At 45.1% G+C, this 17,698-nt stretch overlaps 1 protein-coding gene across 1 annotated transcript in view; it reads left to right on the forward strand.

Annotated features, from left to right (window-relative positions):
- The first annotated feature begins 12,971 nt into the window (after positions 1-12,971).
- PKIG (cAMP-dependent protein kinase inhibitor gamma) overlaps positions 12,972-17,698 on the forward strand; it is an 83,871-nt gene continuing 79,144 nt past the window's right edge. Inside the window, exon 1 of the mRNA XM_012189228.4 lies at positions 12,972-13,068. The gene's annotated coding sequence lies outside the window, so the exon portion shown is untranslated. The remainder of the gene's footprint in view (positions 13,069-17,698) is intronic.

The following is a 17,698-nucleotide window of genomic DNA, read 5'->3' on the forward strand; positions in this document are numbered from 1 at the left end:
TCGGACCGGAAACGTAAGGTTTGCGTCACCGCGTGGCCCCGCCCACCAGCCTTGGGGGTTCGGGGAGAAGGCGGGGCTCAACTGGTGGGGGCCCGTGCAGAAGAGGAGCTGGTTACGTTCCTTCGCCTCCTGTGTATTCCCTCGCAGCGGGCTCTGTCAAGATCTGGGGTACAAAAGTGCCCAAGAATGTATGACCAAGTTAAGAAGACACAGAAATACACTATGACATGTTGTGACTACTATGAAAAAGTAGTATGAGGGCATATTCTTTCAATAAAAGTTTATTTAATGCTTACTGTGTAAGGAGGAGGTAATTAGGGAGCAGTCCTGGAAGGACTTTATAGCTAACCTGAGGAATTAGTCTAAGAACGGAAGGATAATCCCGAATTAAGCAGAAAAGATGTGCACTGTTTTCTAAAATGTGGCATTTATAAATCACTTGGGGTGAATGAAAGGATCTAAGGATCCACTTATATGTAAATATCTTCCCTGACTAGGCATGGAACCCGGGTATCCAGCATTGCAGGCAGATTCTTTACCATCTGAGCCACCAAGGAAGCCCCAAACAGGACATTAAGTTACACTGAAAGGCAAAAGAGAAGAAGGAAGAAGTTATGACCAACCTAGACAGCATATTTAAAAGCAGAGACATTAGTTTGCCAACAAAGGTCTGTCTAGTCAAAGTTACGGTTTTTCCAGTAGTCATGTATAGATGTGAGAGTTGGACCATAAAGAAGGCTGAACGCCGAAGAACTGATGCTTTTTTTGAACTGTGTGTTGGAGAAGACTCTTGAGAGTCCCTTGGACTGCAAGGAGATCCAACCAGTCCATCCTAAAGAAAATCAGTCCTGAATATTCATGGGAAGGACTGATGCTGAAGCTGAAACTGCGATACTTTAGCCACCTGATGCGAAGAACTGACTCATTGGATAGACCCTGATGCTGGGAAGGATTGAGGGCAGGAGGAGAAGGGGACAACAGAGGATGAGATGGTTAGACGGTATCACCGACTCAATGGACATGAGTTCGAGTAAACTCCAGGAGTTGGTGATGGACAGGGAGGCCTGATGTGCTACAGTCCATGGGGTCACCGGACACAACTGAGCGACTGAACTGAACTGAAAGGCAGAGTGAGAAAGTCTTGTTTCAAACTAAAGAGAAAGTATGTTGGTGACTAGGATGTATTTAACATTTTTCTGACATTTGCATATCTCCCTTTTTTTTTTAACATGATGAAGGCTTCCTTTTTCAAATCTCATCAAAAGGTAAATCACACACACACAAAAAAGTAAATCACATCTACAGTTACATCACATTGTTTTAGGGTGTGTGTATGTATGTGTTTGTAGAAATGCTTCCACTTCTACCAAGCAATACTTGATTTCCCTGCAAGTAATGGTGTAAATTTTCCTTTGTAAATTGAAGTATAAGTTGAGTGCATTTAAAGAAAAAAATTAGAAAAAATAACTTCCAAACTGAACAGAATCAGTGGTATGTAGATATGACAATAATGATGACAGTGTTATACAAATAACTAGAGCAGGGGAACTTTTACCTGGGAGTATGAGAACCTGTAGGGCTTGGATCCTAAAATACTCAGGTTGGAAGAAGTCTTAGACGTAGATTCTAATCTTTTCTTGTACAAAAAATGGAAAAAGAAAGTGAAATGATTTGCCTAAAGTCACAGAAAGGGTTGATGGCAGAGGAAGAATTACTCAAGCTTTCCTAATTCCTGCCTCAGCCTCTTTCTCTTTCTGCACTGCAAACTACCTCCCCAAGTCAGGTTGTTTCAGGACCATGGAACCTTCCAGGTAGCCCTTAAAATCCTTGCTTCTCTCTGTCTGGGCATCATTGGACTGGGCAGGAAAAAACTAAAACTGTGATAAAGCCATGATCAGATTCTACCAGGAACATGCCCACAGTCAAAAAAGAGTAGAGTTACTTAGCTTGTTTCAGGGCTTCCCTGGTGGCTCAGATGGTAAACAATCAGCTTGCCATGCAGGAGACCAGGGTTCAATCCTTGGGTTGGGAAGATCCCCTGGAGAAAGGAATGGCAACCCACTCCAGGATTCTTGCATAGAGAATTCTTGTTTGAAGGGACAATGCATTAAGAGAAGCCACAAGGTATCTTAGTAAGAGGGAGTTGAGAAGAGCTTATTGTAGAATTTGGGTTTGTGCTGGTTTCTGCTAACGAGGGGCTTAAGGAAGTGAAGAACATTTTTGAATTGGACACAATTAAGAAGCAAGGGCTTACCTCTGTAGCTCAGTCGGTAAAAAATCTGCCTGCAGTGCAGGAGTCCACCTTCAATGCAGGATACCTGGGTTCAATTCCTAGGTCAGAAGATCCCCTGGAGAAGGAAATGGCAACCCACTCCAGTATTCTTGCCTGGAAAATCCCATGGACAGAGGAGCCTGGTGGGCTCCAGCCCATGAGGTCCCAAGAGTCAGGCATGACTTAGCGACTAAACCACCTAAACCACCACCAAGAAGCAAGGACAATTCAGAAACTAGGTATCTTAATAAATTTTATCCAGAAGGAAGGAGAATTCAAGCCAGGCTAGAGTTGCCTTTGAAAACGAAGCAGGACCACTCCTGTTAGAGGAGAATGTTGAGTCATATTTGTGGTTCCAAAGTAGCCTTCCTTGTCTATGTCTTGCTCCAAATACAGAGTGACCTTGTCTGATATTTGCTTATATTCTGTGAGCACTTGTTTATGTTCAGTGAGGAACATTGGGTCTAGCCAGCCACTGAAGCTTTTTTCACTTTCTGACCTGTAAGCATTAGTCTTCCCATGTGGGACCCTACCCATCTCTCCATGTTTCTGACCCTCAGTTCAGTTCAGTTCAGTCGCTGTCTGACTCTTTGCAACCCTATGAATCGCAGCACACCAGGCCTCCCTGTCCATCACCAACTCCTGGAGTTCACTCAGACTCATGTCCATCGAGTCAGTGATGCCATCCAGCCATCTCATCCTCTGTCGTCCCCTTCTCCTACTGCCCTCAATCCCTCCAGCATCAGAGTTTTTTCCAATGAGTCAACTCTTCACATGAGGAGGCCAAAGTACTGGAGTTTCAGCTTTAACATCATTCTTTCCAAAGAAATCCCAGGGCTGATCTCCTTCAGAATGGATTGGTTGGATCTCCTTGCAGTCCAAGGGACTCTCAAGAGTCTTCTCCAACACCACAGTTCAAAAGCATCAATTCTTCGGTGCTCAGCCTTCTTCACAGTCCAGCTCTCACATCCATACATGACCACAGGAAAAACCATAGCCTTGACTAAACAGACCTTAGTTTCTGACCCTAAACATTTAAATGTGCTTCATCTAGGTGGCAAAGGTGGGGGAGAGGGTGAGGCAGGAGATAGATGGGCTTTAGGCCAGACAAACTAGCCTCCTGTTTGCATTTCCTGAGACAGGAAGTAGGTGGGCTCCAGGTTAGGCATTTATAATAAGCCTCCTACTTGCACTTCAAAATAGAAATAGAAACAGAAACAGGATAAATGACCAGGCTTTGTTTCCTGTGGACATTTGAGGATAACAGTTATGGTAGGACAAAAAGGGGCTAAACCCTGTTTGAGAAAAAGATAAAAAGGTCACATATGTCCCCTCCTGGGGGCAAGGGAAATGCTGCACATGCGCAGAAAGACTCCTTGGGGGTCAAAAAAGAGGGGGCACCACCCCATAGTTCAGTTCAGTCGGTCAGTCACGTCTGACTCTTTGGGACCCCATGGACTGCAGCACACCGGGCTTCCCTGTCCATCACCAACTCCCAGGGCTTACTCGATGCCAAAGCCCCTTCTCTGGAATCCATCTTGGAAAAAAAGTTGCACACGCATGTTAGTGAGGGTCCTAGGACAGGTCAGGTGTGAAAAAAGAAGCCAGATAATTGGCCAATGGTAAACAAAGAACCGGAAGAACTGCCCTATTTGAGTGAAATTAACCCCCTCTTTACTGCTCCTCCTTACTAGGGAAAGACCCCGATGCTGGGAAGGATTGATGGCAGAAGAAGAGGGCAACAGAGGATGAGATGGCTGCATGGCATCACCAGTGTAATGGACATGAACTTGGGCAAACTCCGGGAGCTGGTGAGGGACAGGGAAGCCTGGCGTGCTGCAGTCCGTGGGGTCTGGAAGAGTGGGACACGACTAGGCAGCTGAACAACACCAACCCCCTCTTTCCTGCTCCTCCTTACTAGGGGCACGCCCACACCTTTCTCTTCAGGGGTGCCTCGCTTCTGTTAACAAACTGTTTCTCTGCCTGTGTGCTCTCCTACTTGTACTGTATTATTAATGATAAACTTTGTAATTGTTTTTACAGTTTCTGCCTTCTTGAGAAATGGCGTTTTTCAGTGGGCACAAGGGCCAGGGTAATTTTGCTTCTAGCCTCTCGCCCCTGATGGTCTAGTGGTTAGGATTCCTGCTTTTCTTCCAGGCAAAGGAGATTCAGTTCCTGGGCAGGGAACTTAGATCTGGCTTCAAGCCACCACTCACCACAGCCTCTCCGAGATCAAGGGATCTTTGAGATCATATTCTACTTTCCCCCTTCCTGTTAGAATCCTTCAGCAACATCTCTTCTGGGATGGAGGGGCTCACCGTTATGCAAAGCAGAGGAAAAATTTCCCCTTCCCCTTTGAGGCTCTGTGATTGGGCCAGTGAAGCCTGTGGAGCCTTACATTTTAAATTTGTAGAGAAGTGATTAGACAAAGGATAAGGGTTTATGGCTTTTAAAAAGTGGCAACCTATGGGAAAGTAAATATGCAGCTGAAACTAAAGGAAGATAAGGATTGTTTCAGTCAGGTTTGTTTTTGTTCCTCTCACTGATAAGAGTTTATCTAGAGTTGTCTCTCCTGTGATTAACTTTTGCTCTTCCTGGTAGAGAGGAGATTAGGGACACCTCCACGAAGGGAAATTTTTTAAACATTAATTTATTTTAATTAGAAAGACGGTAACGATGATCCTACATACAGGGCAGCAAAAGAGACACAGATGTTAAGAACAAAGGGAAATTTCTAGGGGACGGCAGAGAGCTTTTCTGCACCTACTTCTCAGTTGTGTTCAGCTGGAGATAATCCTTATGCCAAAGTGGCATATTTGGGGGTGGAATGATCTCATCACTTATATTCCTATATATTGCTTGAAAAGGTAGCCCATGTATTTGATTTTTAAAAATACCGCATAAAAGAATGTCGACTGAAAAAAACAAGCACAACGTAAAAGCTGAGAGTTGTTTTATTTGGCGGACATTCTTGGAACTTCAAGCCCAAGCCCGGGATGCAGCATCTCAGATAAATGCTGAGAAAACTGTTGTAAAGAACAAGGGGAGAAGCCGGGATATTTAGAGGTTTTGCGACAACTGCTAGGTAGAACAAAAGGTTACTGTTGGTCAAAGAAAACTAGGTATCTCAAGTTAAGGAATTTAGTGCTTTCCTATGTATGGGAAGGTGCAAGAGTCTAGGCGCAACTGAAACCATTCCTTTGATAATCACTTCAGTTCATTTCAGTTCAGTTCAGTTGCTCAGTCGTGTCCAACTCTTTGCGACCCCATGAAGGGCAGCACGCCAGGCCTCCCTGTCCATCACCAACTCCTGGAGTTCACCCAAACTCATGTCCATCGAGTTGGTGATGCCATCCAGCCATCTCATCCTCTGTCGTCCCCTTCTCCTCCTGCTCCCAATCCCTCCCAGCATCAGGGTCTTTTCCAATGAGTCAGCTCTTCACATGAGGTGGCCCAAGTGCTGGAGTTTCAGCTTCAGCATCAGACCTTCTAATGAACACCCAGGACTGGTCTCCTTTAGGATGGACTGGTTGGATCTCCTTGCAGTCCAAGGGACTCTCAAGAGTCTTCTCCAAAACCACAGTTCAAAAGCATCAATTCTTCGATGCTCAGCTTTCTTCACAGTCCAACTCTCACATCCATACATGACCACTGGAAAAACCATACCCTTGACTAGACAGACCTTGGTTGGCAAAGTAATATCTCTGCTTTTGAATATCCTATCTAGGTTGGTCATAACTTTCCTTCCAAAGAGTAGTTCAGTTCAGTTCAGTCATGTCTACTCTTTGCGACCCCATGAATAGCAGCACGCCAGTCCTCCCTGTCCATCGCCAATTCCTGGAGTTCACTCAGACTCACGTCCATCGAGTCCAAGATGCCATCCAGCCTTCTCCTCCTGCCCCCAATCCTTCCCAGCATCAGAGTCTTTTCCAATGAGTTAACTCTTTGCATGAGGTGGCCAAAGTACTGGAGTTTCAGCTTTAGTGTCATTCCTTCCAAAGAAATCCCAGGGCTGATCTCCTTCAGAATGGACTGGTTGGATCTCCTTGCAGTCCAAGGGACTCTCAAGAGTCTTCTCCAACATCACAGTTCAAAAGCATAAATTCTTCAGTGCTCAGCCTTCTTCACAGTCCAACTCTCACATCCATACATGACCACTGGAAAAACCATAGCCTTGACTAGACGGACCTTAGTCGGCAAAGCAATGTGTCTGCTTCTGAATATCCTATCTAGGTTGGTCATAACTTTTCTTCCAAGGAGTAACCGTCTGTTAATTTCATGGCTGCAATCACCAGCGTCTTTTAATTTCATGGCTGCAGTCACCATCTGCAGCACTTCAGCTATCTGTATTTATCCTGCGTTTTCTCATCCTGAGATTCCTCAAGATGACTGCTAGATGGCTGGTAGTCTATTTCCTCCCTGAGTTCCCTCAGGGCTCACTGCCTGAAATCTAGTGGCTAGATCCTTTGTTTACTGACCTGACAGGCAATATTTTATTTCTTGAGAACATACAGTGCATACAATAAAAATGTATGAGCTTACTTCCTCCGTCTCCCAAATCTGTTTCCAGAGTTCGTGTATGCCCACGCCAACTCTATATGTATTATCTCCCTCTCCCTTTTTTACCTATAGTAGCAGTCCAACCATGTGGTGTTGTAACATTGCTTATTTCACATAACTTATTAATTCATTTAAGAAATATTTACCAAGCTCTTACTATGTGCTAGGCACTGTTCCCAGTAATGAGAGAAGAGCAGGGAGCAAACAAAATGCTCTTAGAAGAGTTTACACTGTTGTTGACTGAAAAATACGCACAACATGAGAGTGGCAAGTTTTATTGGGGGCAAAGCAAGGATTGCAGCCTGGGAGACAGCACCTCAGAGAGCTCTGAGAGACTGCTCTGAGGAGGCAGGGGGGAAGGACAGCATATGTGATTTTGGTAAAGGGGGCAGTACTATGCCAAAGCCTTTGACTGTGTGGATCACAATAAACCGTGGAAAATTCTGAAAGAGATGGGAATACCAGACCACCTGACCTGCCTCCTGAGAAATCTATACTCAGGTCAGGAAGCAACAGTTAGAACTGGACATGAAACAACAGACTGGTTCCAAATAGGAAAAGGAGTACATCAAGGCTGTATATTGTCACCCTGCTTATTTAACTTATATGCAGAGTACATCATGAGAAACGCTGGACTGGAAGAAACACAACCTGGAATCAAGTTTGCTGGGAGAAATATCAATAACCTCAGATATGCAGATGACACCACCATTAAGGCAGAAAGTGAAGAGGAACTAAAAGCCTCTTGATGAAAGTGAAAGAGGAGAGTGAAAAAGTTGGCTTAAAGCTCAACATTCAGAAAACAAAGATCATGGCATCTGGTCCCATCACTACATGGGAAATAGATGGGGAAACAGTGGAAATAGTGTCAGACTTTATTTTGGGGGGCTCCAAAATCACTGCAGATGGTGATTGCAGCCATGAAATTAAAAGACGCTTACTCCTTGGAAGAAAAGTTACGACTAACCTAGATAGCATATTCAAAAGCAGAGATATTACTTTGCCGACTAAGGTCCGTCTAGTCAAGGCTATGGTTTTTCCAGTGCCCATGTATAGATGTGAGAGTTGGACTGTGAAGAAGGCTGAGCACCAAAGAATTGATGCTTTTGAACTGTGGTGTTGGAGAAGACTCTTGAGAGTCCCTTGGACTGCAAGGAGATCCAACCAATCCATTCTGAAGGAGATCAGCCCTGGGATTTCTTTGGAAGGAATGATGCTAAAGCTGAAACTCCAGTACTTTGGCTACCTCATGCGAAGAGTTAACTCTTTGGAAAAGACCCTGATGCTGGGAGGGATTGGGAGCAGGAGGAGAAGCGGACAACAGAGGATGAGATGGCTGGATGGCATCACTGACTGTATGGACGTGAGTCTGAGCAAACTCCAGGAATTGGTGATGGACAGGGAGGCCTGGTGTGCTGCGATTCATGGGGTCGCAAAGAGTCGGACGCGACTGAGTGACTGAACTGAACTGAACATGCAGTCAAGCACAGATTTTTTTGTAGAAACTCTCTGCTGGTCTCAAAGTTTGTGCTAGTTACGAGAAGCAATAGCCACCATGAAGGATCTGAGTGCTTCTCTAGATTGAGGAAATGTAAGAATTGGGTTCATAAAATCAGCTCCTGAGAATATCTAACTATCTGAAGACTTGTCCTGCCAGTTTCCCAGAGCACAAGGTCCCTCATTTCTGCTCTCCACCCTGAGCTTCTTCAGGGGGTGTTGGAGGTCAGCAGCTGCAGTGGCACATGATTTAATCCTTGTAGAGATTGATGGCAAGCACCCACGGCGAGTGCCAATCCGTGGTTGACACTTCCCAGTTGGTCCTAGCAGTAAGGAACCCGCCTGCCAACGCAGGTTAGATGTAAGAGACGTGGGTTCGATCCCTAGGTTAGGAAGATCCCTTGGAGGAGGACATGGCAACCCACTCCCGTATTCTTGCCTGGAGAGTCCCATGGACAGAGGAGCCTGGCGAGCTACAGTTCATGAGGTCGCACAGAGTTGGATACAACTGAAGCGACTTAGCACGCATGCACCGTACGCACTGTACTGAAATGTTAGAGCAGGTAGGTAGCTAGGTATGAGCAGAAGAATAGGGGGGAGAGGCCAAGAGGCAGGACAATGTGGCCAAAATCTTGGCTCCCTGTCCACTGATACCAAATAGAAATACGGAGATAGAATTTGGAGACAATAGAAAAGAGTAGCTTTATTATTTTTGCCAGGCAAAAGGAATACACACTAGGCTAGTACCTCAGGAACTATGCCCTGTTCTCCTGGGAATAGGGAGAGGTTTTATACCCTCATGAAGGTCTTGCTTTTTTTTTTTTCCTCTTGTGAAGTTTCAAAATGGCTACAGCTGGCACCAGGCAACTCAGCAACCAGGTCTATTGTTCCTAAAGTTGTCGTCCCCTGACCTTTTTGAAATGCACAATGTTAAACAGAGTGTAGGGGAGAAGGATGCCAGGTGCAGAGTTCAATTCATATGAAGTCAGAGAGTAATTAGCTTTGTGAAGGACAAGTCTAGCTACAAGTGTTTGTGGTTAGTAACAGCTAAAGAATAACCAAGATTGTTTAACTCTTCCAAGCCTCTTTGGCTTGTATGTGCCAAAGGCCTTTCACTCATTTCTGTTTCTGCTGTAAACAGCAAAAGTCCAATGGCAGACAAAGAAAGGCAGGAGCTTCCAGACTGACAGGAAACCACACCTTTTGGCTGATAAGTATCCTGCAAGCAGACAAAGAAAGGCAAGGAAAGGCAGGAATCTTCCGTATAAGCATGTAACCTGTTGCTTATTATGCTCTCATTACAATAAAATTAGCTTCACTAAGTGAGCAGATAAGTTCCCATCATGCACCACCATGACTCTTGTGATCCAAGCTGAATAAGGACAAAACACCCTCCTCTGTTTGGTAAGATGGAGCCGGGATGAAAATCAGGGACTATGACCTCCAAACTCCTTCTTCCCCAGTGAATATTCCACCCCTTCATTTGTATGCCCCTCATATCTGGCTTGCCAGAGAAATCCAGGGCAGCAGCTGCTCACCTGTCTCCCCGCCTTCCCTGTGAGGGCATCGTTGTTCAGTCCCTAAGTCATGTCTGACTCTTTGTGACCCCAAGGACTGCAGCACGCCAGGCTTCCCTGTCCATCACTATCTCCCAGAGCTTGCTCAGACTCATGTCCATCAAGTCAGTGATGCCATCCAACCATCTCATCCTCTGCTGTCCCCTTCTCCTCCTGCCTTCTATCTTCCCCAGCATCAGGGTCTTTTCCAATGAGTTGGCTTTTCACCTCAGGTAGCCGAAGTATTGGAGGGCGTATTCTTGCTTAAGTAAATTCTCACTTTACTTTCTTAATCTCCTTGCTTGTCTCTGAATTCTTTCAAGATGAGGCAAGAACCTTAAATTCACTGGGAACAAAAAGAAACAGGCAACAAATAACTGTATAAAATGACATCAGATACTGACAAGAGCTGTGAAGAAAAATAAACCAGAAGACAAGACAGAGTTAGTGGGTCTTTTTTAAAGAAAGCAGTCAGGACAAGTCTTTTTGAAGACTGACATTTGAGCAGATATTTGAAGGAAGTGTGGAAGTCATGGGAATATCTGGAGGAAAGGTGGTTCCAATGTGGAACAGCAGGAGGCAAATCCCCAAGATAGAAGTAGGCATGCACACGCACTCGCTCAGTTGTGTCTGACACTCTGCGACCCCATGGATCATGGCCTGCCAGGCTCTTCTGTCCTTGGGATTTTCCAGGCAAGAATACTGGAGTCATTTCATCCTCCAGGGGATCTTCCCGACCCAGGGATGGAACTTGTGTCTGCTGCACTGGCAGGCAGATTCTTTACCACTAAACCACTTGGGAATCCCATGATAGAAGTTTGCTTAACTTAAAAACCGCAAATCCAGGGTGGCTAGAGCATGGGCAAGAGGGAACATGGAGAGAGATGGTATTGGACAGGTACGCATGGATGTAGTTCACCTGGGGCGGGGCGGGGGGGGGGGCGGGGGGGGGGGGGGGGGGGGGGGTGGCGGTGTGTCTGTCTTTGACCATGGTAACTCTAGATTTTATTCAGTACACTCAAAGTTTTTGAGCAGGGGAAGGATGTGATCATGTTTACATTTTAAAAGGATCATTTGGTTCATTCGGGATAGGATCATCTCTACCCCAAGTAGAGAGGAGACCGAGGCAGGGCTGGAGGTCACAGCAGAAGCAAAGACAGGACTAGTTAGGAGACTATTGCTGTATGAAATGAAAAACATTGCCTGCCATGTGTCGACTGAAAAGAAACCCACATGAGAGCAAAATGAGGACTATAACCTGGGAGACAGCATTTCAGACAGCTCTGAGAAGTGCTGGGCTTGGGGGGGGCGGCGCGTGGGGGCCGTGGGGTGGAGTTCAGCATATATGTGATTTTGATGATGGGGAAGTACATAAAATCAGGCACACATTTTTGCCAAAGGTTGCTGCTGCTAGTCTCATGAAGATTAGTCATGAGAAGCAGACATCCTCAGCAAAGATTTTAGTGCTTTTCTAGATATGATGAAATGCAAGACTTGGCCTCATAAAACCGTCTTTTGAAACTATTTAACTATCTGGAAACCTGTTTTGCCAGTTTTTCCCAGAGCACGGAGTGGCCCATTTCTGATCTCCGTCTCTGACTTCTTCCAGGAGGTGCTGAAGGTCAACAACTACAGCGGCTCTTAACTGCCACAAAGGTAGACTGCAAATACCGATGGTAAGTGCCAACTTCTAAGTGACATGTGAGAAAACAAAGGTAAGTGCCAACTTCTAAGTGACGCATGTGAGAAAACAAAGGATGTTCAGCCATTAAGCAATTACCACCACCCGGGACAGTGAGCCCTGAAGGGACTCAAGATGGAGACAAAACCCTTGGCCACTGCAGTCACTCCAGCTGTGCACCTGAAGGAATTCAGGATGGAGAAAATCTGGATACTGGACCTAGGTAGTTAACGTGCTTATCAAAGGAATGATTTCAGTGTGCCCCGACTCTTACATAGAAAGGGCAGACCCATATGTAGAAAAGCGCTAAATTCTTAAACTTGAGATGTCTGGCTTTCTTTAACAGTAATCCGTGTTGCAAAAACTCCAATACATCCCGGATCCTCCCTCATCTCTTCAGAGCAGTTTCTCAAAGCTATCTGAGAGGGTGTGTCCTGGACTTAAGTCTTCAACTTTGTCTGCCAAAATTCTCAACTTTTAGGTTGTGCTTTTTTTTTTTTTTCAGTTGATAGCTGTATGCATAGCTTGAAGACCGGTCTATAGCTAAACTGTATCTACATCTGTTTCAGTCCTCCTTAATTCTTTCTATGATAATCCATTTTATGGATGTACTATAATGTACTAATTCATCAGTCCTTTTTGTTTAGCTTCTTCTCAGCCCTTCTACTGTTATAAACAATGAACCAATGAATGTCCTTTATGTTTATGTCCCAAGATTATCTGCAGGATTATTCCACGAAGTATAACTGCTGATCACAGGTTACAGTACGTTATTTCTCACACTGAAATTAAATCTGGTGAACTCATTCTCACCATGAACCCAAAGAAACAAGGGGTTTTGTTTAGTTGGTTGGTTTGGTTTTGGTTTCAGTTAAAAAAAAAAAAAAATCTTTGGGGAATTGGCTGGCCGTCCGGTAGTTAGGATTCGGAGTTTTCACTACCCACGGGTGGTGGGCATGGAGGAAAAAAAAAAGAATTCTTTGTCATACCACTGCTTCGGAAATTAAAGAGAGAGGCATGCGCCACCCCTCCCACATCAGTTTTCTTCTTTAAATATTCCCAGTCTAGCAAGATTCCGCCTGCGGCTCCGTCATCTCTCCCAGAATAGTCTCCATCTCAGGTGCCAGAGAGAGAAACTGAGGCACAGGCAGGATCCGAAGCACAAGTCCTCCTCCCGGTTTGGCTGTCCCCTTTTCCCCCTTAACATTTCCTTCCTCTCCTGTCCCTCCGGGCCAAGTTTCAGGCTGCCAGCCCCCAACCCGGGTCCCTCGCGGCTCAGAACTGGGACTTCCACCCGCTGCCCCTCCTCGGCGCGCTCGGGGGCTGCGGAAGGGGCCGCGACGCCTCCTGGTCCCCTCCGAGCCGCCGTAGCGCGAGCCTCGGGAGTTCGGCAGCTCCAGTCGCCAAGGCAACGGGCTCCGCTGCGCTCGGCGGGCGCCTGGCAGCCCAGGGGAGGCGCTGCGGGCCGGTGGCCCGGGCTCGGCTGGCCGGCGGGACGGCAGGTGAGCAGGGGCCGGGCGGGCAATCGCGGCCCCAACGCCCGGCTCCCGGCGTCGCTTCTTCGCAGCGGGCGAGGGGCTGGGCCGCTGGGATTTCCGGAAAGGAGACAGGGCCTGACCTTTATCCGCGGCTCCCTCCTCCTCCATCCTTGGCGCCGGGGAGGAGCCCCTCGAGCAGTTTAATTCCGTCGGGCGCGGGCGGGGGAGTCACTTTGGGTTGTTCATTATGTTGGGGGTGGGGGCCAGTTAGTCTGATTCAAAAGTTTTTTTTAAAGCACGTCTTATTTGGGGGTCGAGAAAGAACTCCGAACTGCCGAAAATGTGCATCTGTGCGACTCTTTTGGGGCCAGAGAGGATTAACTTCTTTGTACATCAGTTTTCCCATCTGCAGAATGGGGACGATCATAGCACCTGTTTTAGAAGGTTATTACAAAGTAAATAATATATTTCAGATCTTTGCAGCTAAACCCTCAATCCTTGGGAGCTTTTATTATTACTACTACTACTAAAGAAGGTCCATTATCGAGCATGTGTTGTGTTCCAGGGCCTGGGCTGATCGCCAAGGGTAAAAATAAGTGAATGAGACATCTTGTCCTCAGGGAACTCCACAGTGTTAAGGTATAAATAGGAGCTCATTGTGGTTCCAGCTATGATTTTTGGACATTCAGGGGACTGTGAATACACAGAGAAGGCAGTTAACCCAGATTTCCGGAGATGAGGTTGGGGAGGATGGTCAAAGAGAGATTCCAAAAGAAGATGCTTTCCGAAATGAGACATGACAGCTACCTTTGTATTGGCCGGAAGATGAAGCTGATGGAGTGCATAGTGCTCTGGGCAGAGAGAACAGACCACTGCAAGGTCCTGGGGAGAAAGTGCAGGCTTTTTGGACATCTGTTAGCATTTCATAGCCTGGTTAGAGACAGATTCTGGGAAGTGGAAGTGGTCTAGCTAGGTGTGTCTGAGAGAGAAGCAGGTGCCCTTCTGAAAGATTTTCTTGTGCCTCCCTGTAAGTTTGGACTTGGTCGTGAGGGTTGGTGGGGAACACCAAAGGATTTAAATCAGGGCAGTGAGTGTGTGTGTTGTGTGTGTGTGTGTGTGTGTGTGTTGTGTGTGTGTGTGTGTGTGATCAGAGGTGTGGTTTCCAAAAGATCAGGGGTTTTTGTTCTCTCTTGGTCTCATCACTCCTCCAGTCTTTCATGTTGCAGCTATTCATTTATGGTGATTCAAAATTTTAAAAATGTATTTATTGAGCATCTGTTACGTGCCAGGCCCTGTGTAAGGAATCAGGTTCCTACCCTCATGGCATGTATTCTAGACATGTTCAAAGGTACATTCATGGAGACAGAAGTAGTCCAGTACGACTAGAACTGAATCAATACTGGAAGAAACCCATGCAGAGTGGTTTTTGGTTTTTTTAAGGCCCAGATCATTCAGGGTCACTATCTTGTACACTCTTGGCAGAACCATTCCCTTGGAACTACACCAAGAAGAAATGGCCAGAGAAGTGGGAGGAAAGCTAGGAGAGTGTAGTAAGGAAAGCCCAAGGAAGAGATCCATTTTGTTGGATGCAGTTAAGATTTCAAGTAAAATAAGTTACATGTTAAAATGCGCCTTTTGCTTAAGTAAATATAGAGGTCACCGAGAAACCCAATTGAGCAGATTTGGTGAAATGATGGGGGCGGAATCTGTAATATCGGCATCTTCCAAAGGTTCAATGTAATATGTCAGTGGAATGAGGAGCGAGTGGGATGTGAGAAAGTAATGTGTAGGCAGCTCCAAAAAGTTTGGCTGTGAAGAGAGGCGAGGAGAAGGCTGGAGAGCAGTTGGGGAATCAGGTGAAGTCTTTTTAAGCAGAAGACAGACAAGAGCAGATGTAAATGCTGATGGTAGAGCCAGTAAGGGAGGGAGAGACTGAGAAAATACAGATTTTCTCAGGGGAAAATAAATGGCACAAACAACTTGCCAAAAATGTGAGAGTGGATACGATCCACAGCACAGATCCTTTACAAAGAGTCTGATGACGTGTTTTTTTTTTTTTTTCTTTCTGGACATATGGTAAGCAAGGTAATTGCTGAAAAGGAATGTGCCCATGTAATGCCAGCAGAAAAATAAAGATGTAAATGTGGAAAGTTCTATATTCCTTCTCATCAGATAGGAGACATTTATTGATCTAGCATTGTGTTAAGCCCTCTCCAGGCACTAGTCTCAGTTGAAAGCATGCTCTTTACAACAACTGTGGGAGAGAGAGAGCCTCTAGTGTAATTCCCAGCTTATGGATGAGGACATTGGGGTATAGTGCTTAGCCTGGGTCATATAGGATTTGAATCCAGGCCTGAGCCCAGAGCTTTTGCTCTTAATCATTCCTTAAATGATATGATTGTCTACCTATGAGATGATTATCTGCTGAAAAAAATCCAAGAGAACTGAGTTAAAAATAAGCAAGCTATAAGAGAGACAAAAACCAATAGTTTTATACCAGCAGTAGAAGTAAGAAAATGGAATTGTAGGTGAAATGGCAGTAGCAACATGAAAAATAAATAGAGTATAAACCTTAAAATAAATGCACCCAGGCTAGTCAAATAGGATAAGAGTTGGCTGGAGGTTGGGGAGTATAGGTCAGGAAGCATGTTTGTATGAAGAGGAAGTAATTTTTTCTTTGGGAAAGTCAGGGTATTGATACCAGGAACAAAGCATGTAAAAAAACCAGATGTCTATTATGAGATATAGTGAGAAAATATGCAAAGATGTTGACTGTGATGTTTTATAATATTAAAAAACTAATAACAGACTGGCTAAATTGTGATACAGTCATGTGATGGGTGCAATCAGCCATTAAAATAGAGAAAGGTGGGGGCCATATATATGAGAAGGATGTTTACATCACATGGTTAGGTGTAAAAACAGATTTCACTTGGTTTCTGGTTTTGGTGTTTTCTAAGTGTATATATGTGTAGAGATAGATAGATAGATAGATAGATAGATAGGAAAGATGTCTAGACAGATGAGTTCTTTATTTTTTTTTAATATTTATTTTTTATTTAGCTGTGCTGGTCTTAGCTGTGGTCCACAGGTTCTTCAATCTTCACTGTGGCATGAGTGATCTTTTTAGCTGTGGCACGTGGACTCTATGTCCCTGACCAGGGATTGAACCCAACCTCCCTGCATTGGTAGCATAGTGTCTTAGCATTGCGTAGAGTCACTCCCATAGCGTAGTGACTTACCACCGGGGACGTTCCAAGATGAGTTCTTTAAAACAGTTTTTTATTTTTTTATTGTGGTAAGCAATGCATAAATTTATCATAACCGTAGTTAAGTGTAAAGTTTAATAGTGTTAAGGATAGTTACATCCTTGTGCAATCAACCTCTCAAATTTTTTCATCTTGCAAATCTGAAACTTTATGCCCATTAAAACAACTCCATGTTTCTTCCTCTCCCTAGTCTCTGGCAACCACCATCCTACTTTCTGTTGCTATGAATTTGGTTACTCTGGATACTTCATATAAGTGAAATCATTCAATGTTTATCTTTTTGTGATTTTTCCCCCCCATTTAACATAATGTCCTAAGGGTTTCCCTGATGGCTCAGTGGTAAAGAATCTGCCTGCCAATGCAGGAGACATGAGTTCGATCCCTGGGTTGGGAAGATCCCCTGGAGAAGGAAATGGCAACCCACTCCAGTATTCTTGTCTGGCAAATCCCATGGACAGAGGAGCCTGGCTGACTATAGTCCATGGAGTCACACAAGACTCAGACACTACTTAGCTGCTAAACAACAACAGCAGCAGCATAATGTCCTAAAGGGGCGCCAGTGTTGTAGCATGTCAGCATTTCCTTCCTTTTTAAGGCTGAATGATATTCCACTGTGTGGATATACATATTTTGTATATACATTGTATGTATGAACATGTTTTGTTTATTCATTCCATAGATGGACATTTGCGTTGCTTTCCCCTTCTGGCTATTTTGAGTAATGCTGCTGCAGATGATGAATGTGCCAGAAAGATAAGTTCTTTGTGTCCTGAGACCCATGGGGACCCTTTTATCCCTTTCCTTATTGCCTTAGTTTTCTTTTTTATGAGCATGAATGGCTTTCATAACCAGAAAAAAAAACACACAAAAAACAATAAGGATATATCCTATTGGGGAAGATGGGGGAATAAAGGTTGAAAAAAAAAAGGTCAGACTTAGGCTGCAGGAATGGAATGGAGTGGGCTGATCTGAGAGACCATTCTGGAGAATCAACAGGACTTGACAACCAAGAGGTAAAGGAGAAAGGTGTGAAGGACAAAGCCTTGGGGGCCTGTAGGGAGAAAGGGCTTCGACTTGGGCAAGTGAAGTAGAGTGAAAGTCACTCGGTCCTGTCAGACTTTTGCGACCCCATGGACTGTAGCCCGCCAGGCTCCTCTGTCCATGGGATTTAGACTTGGGGAGGAGGGAGGAAATAAGGTTAGAGAGCCACCTGAGCCTTTTTGTTCAGCGGTTTAGTCTCTTTCCTGATAGTAGAGGGAAACCATTGAAATGAAGGGAAATGACTTAATCACATTCAAGTTATAGAAAGATCGCTGTGGCCAGTCCATTCTGTGAGCTGAAGCCAGAGTGCAAAATTTCCCTTACTTACTTAGACTTGAACCTTT

This window comes from Ovis aries, chromosome 13, assembly GCF_016772045.2.
Source record: "Ovis aries strain OAR_USU_Benz2616 breed Rambouillet chromosome 13, ARS-UI_Ramb_v3.0, whole genome shotgun sequence".
NCBI classification, from domain to species: domain Eukaryota; kingdom Metazoa; phylum Chordata; class Mammalia; order Artiodactyla; family Bovidae; genus Ovis; species Ovis aries.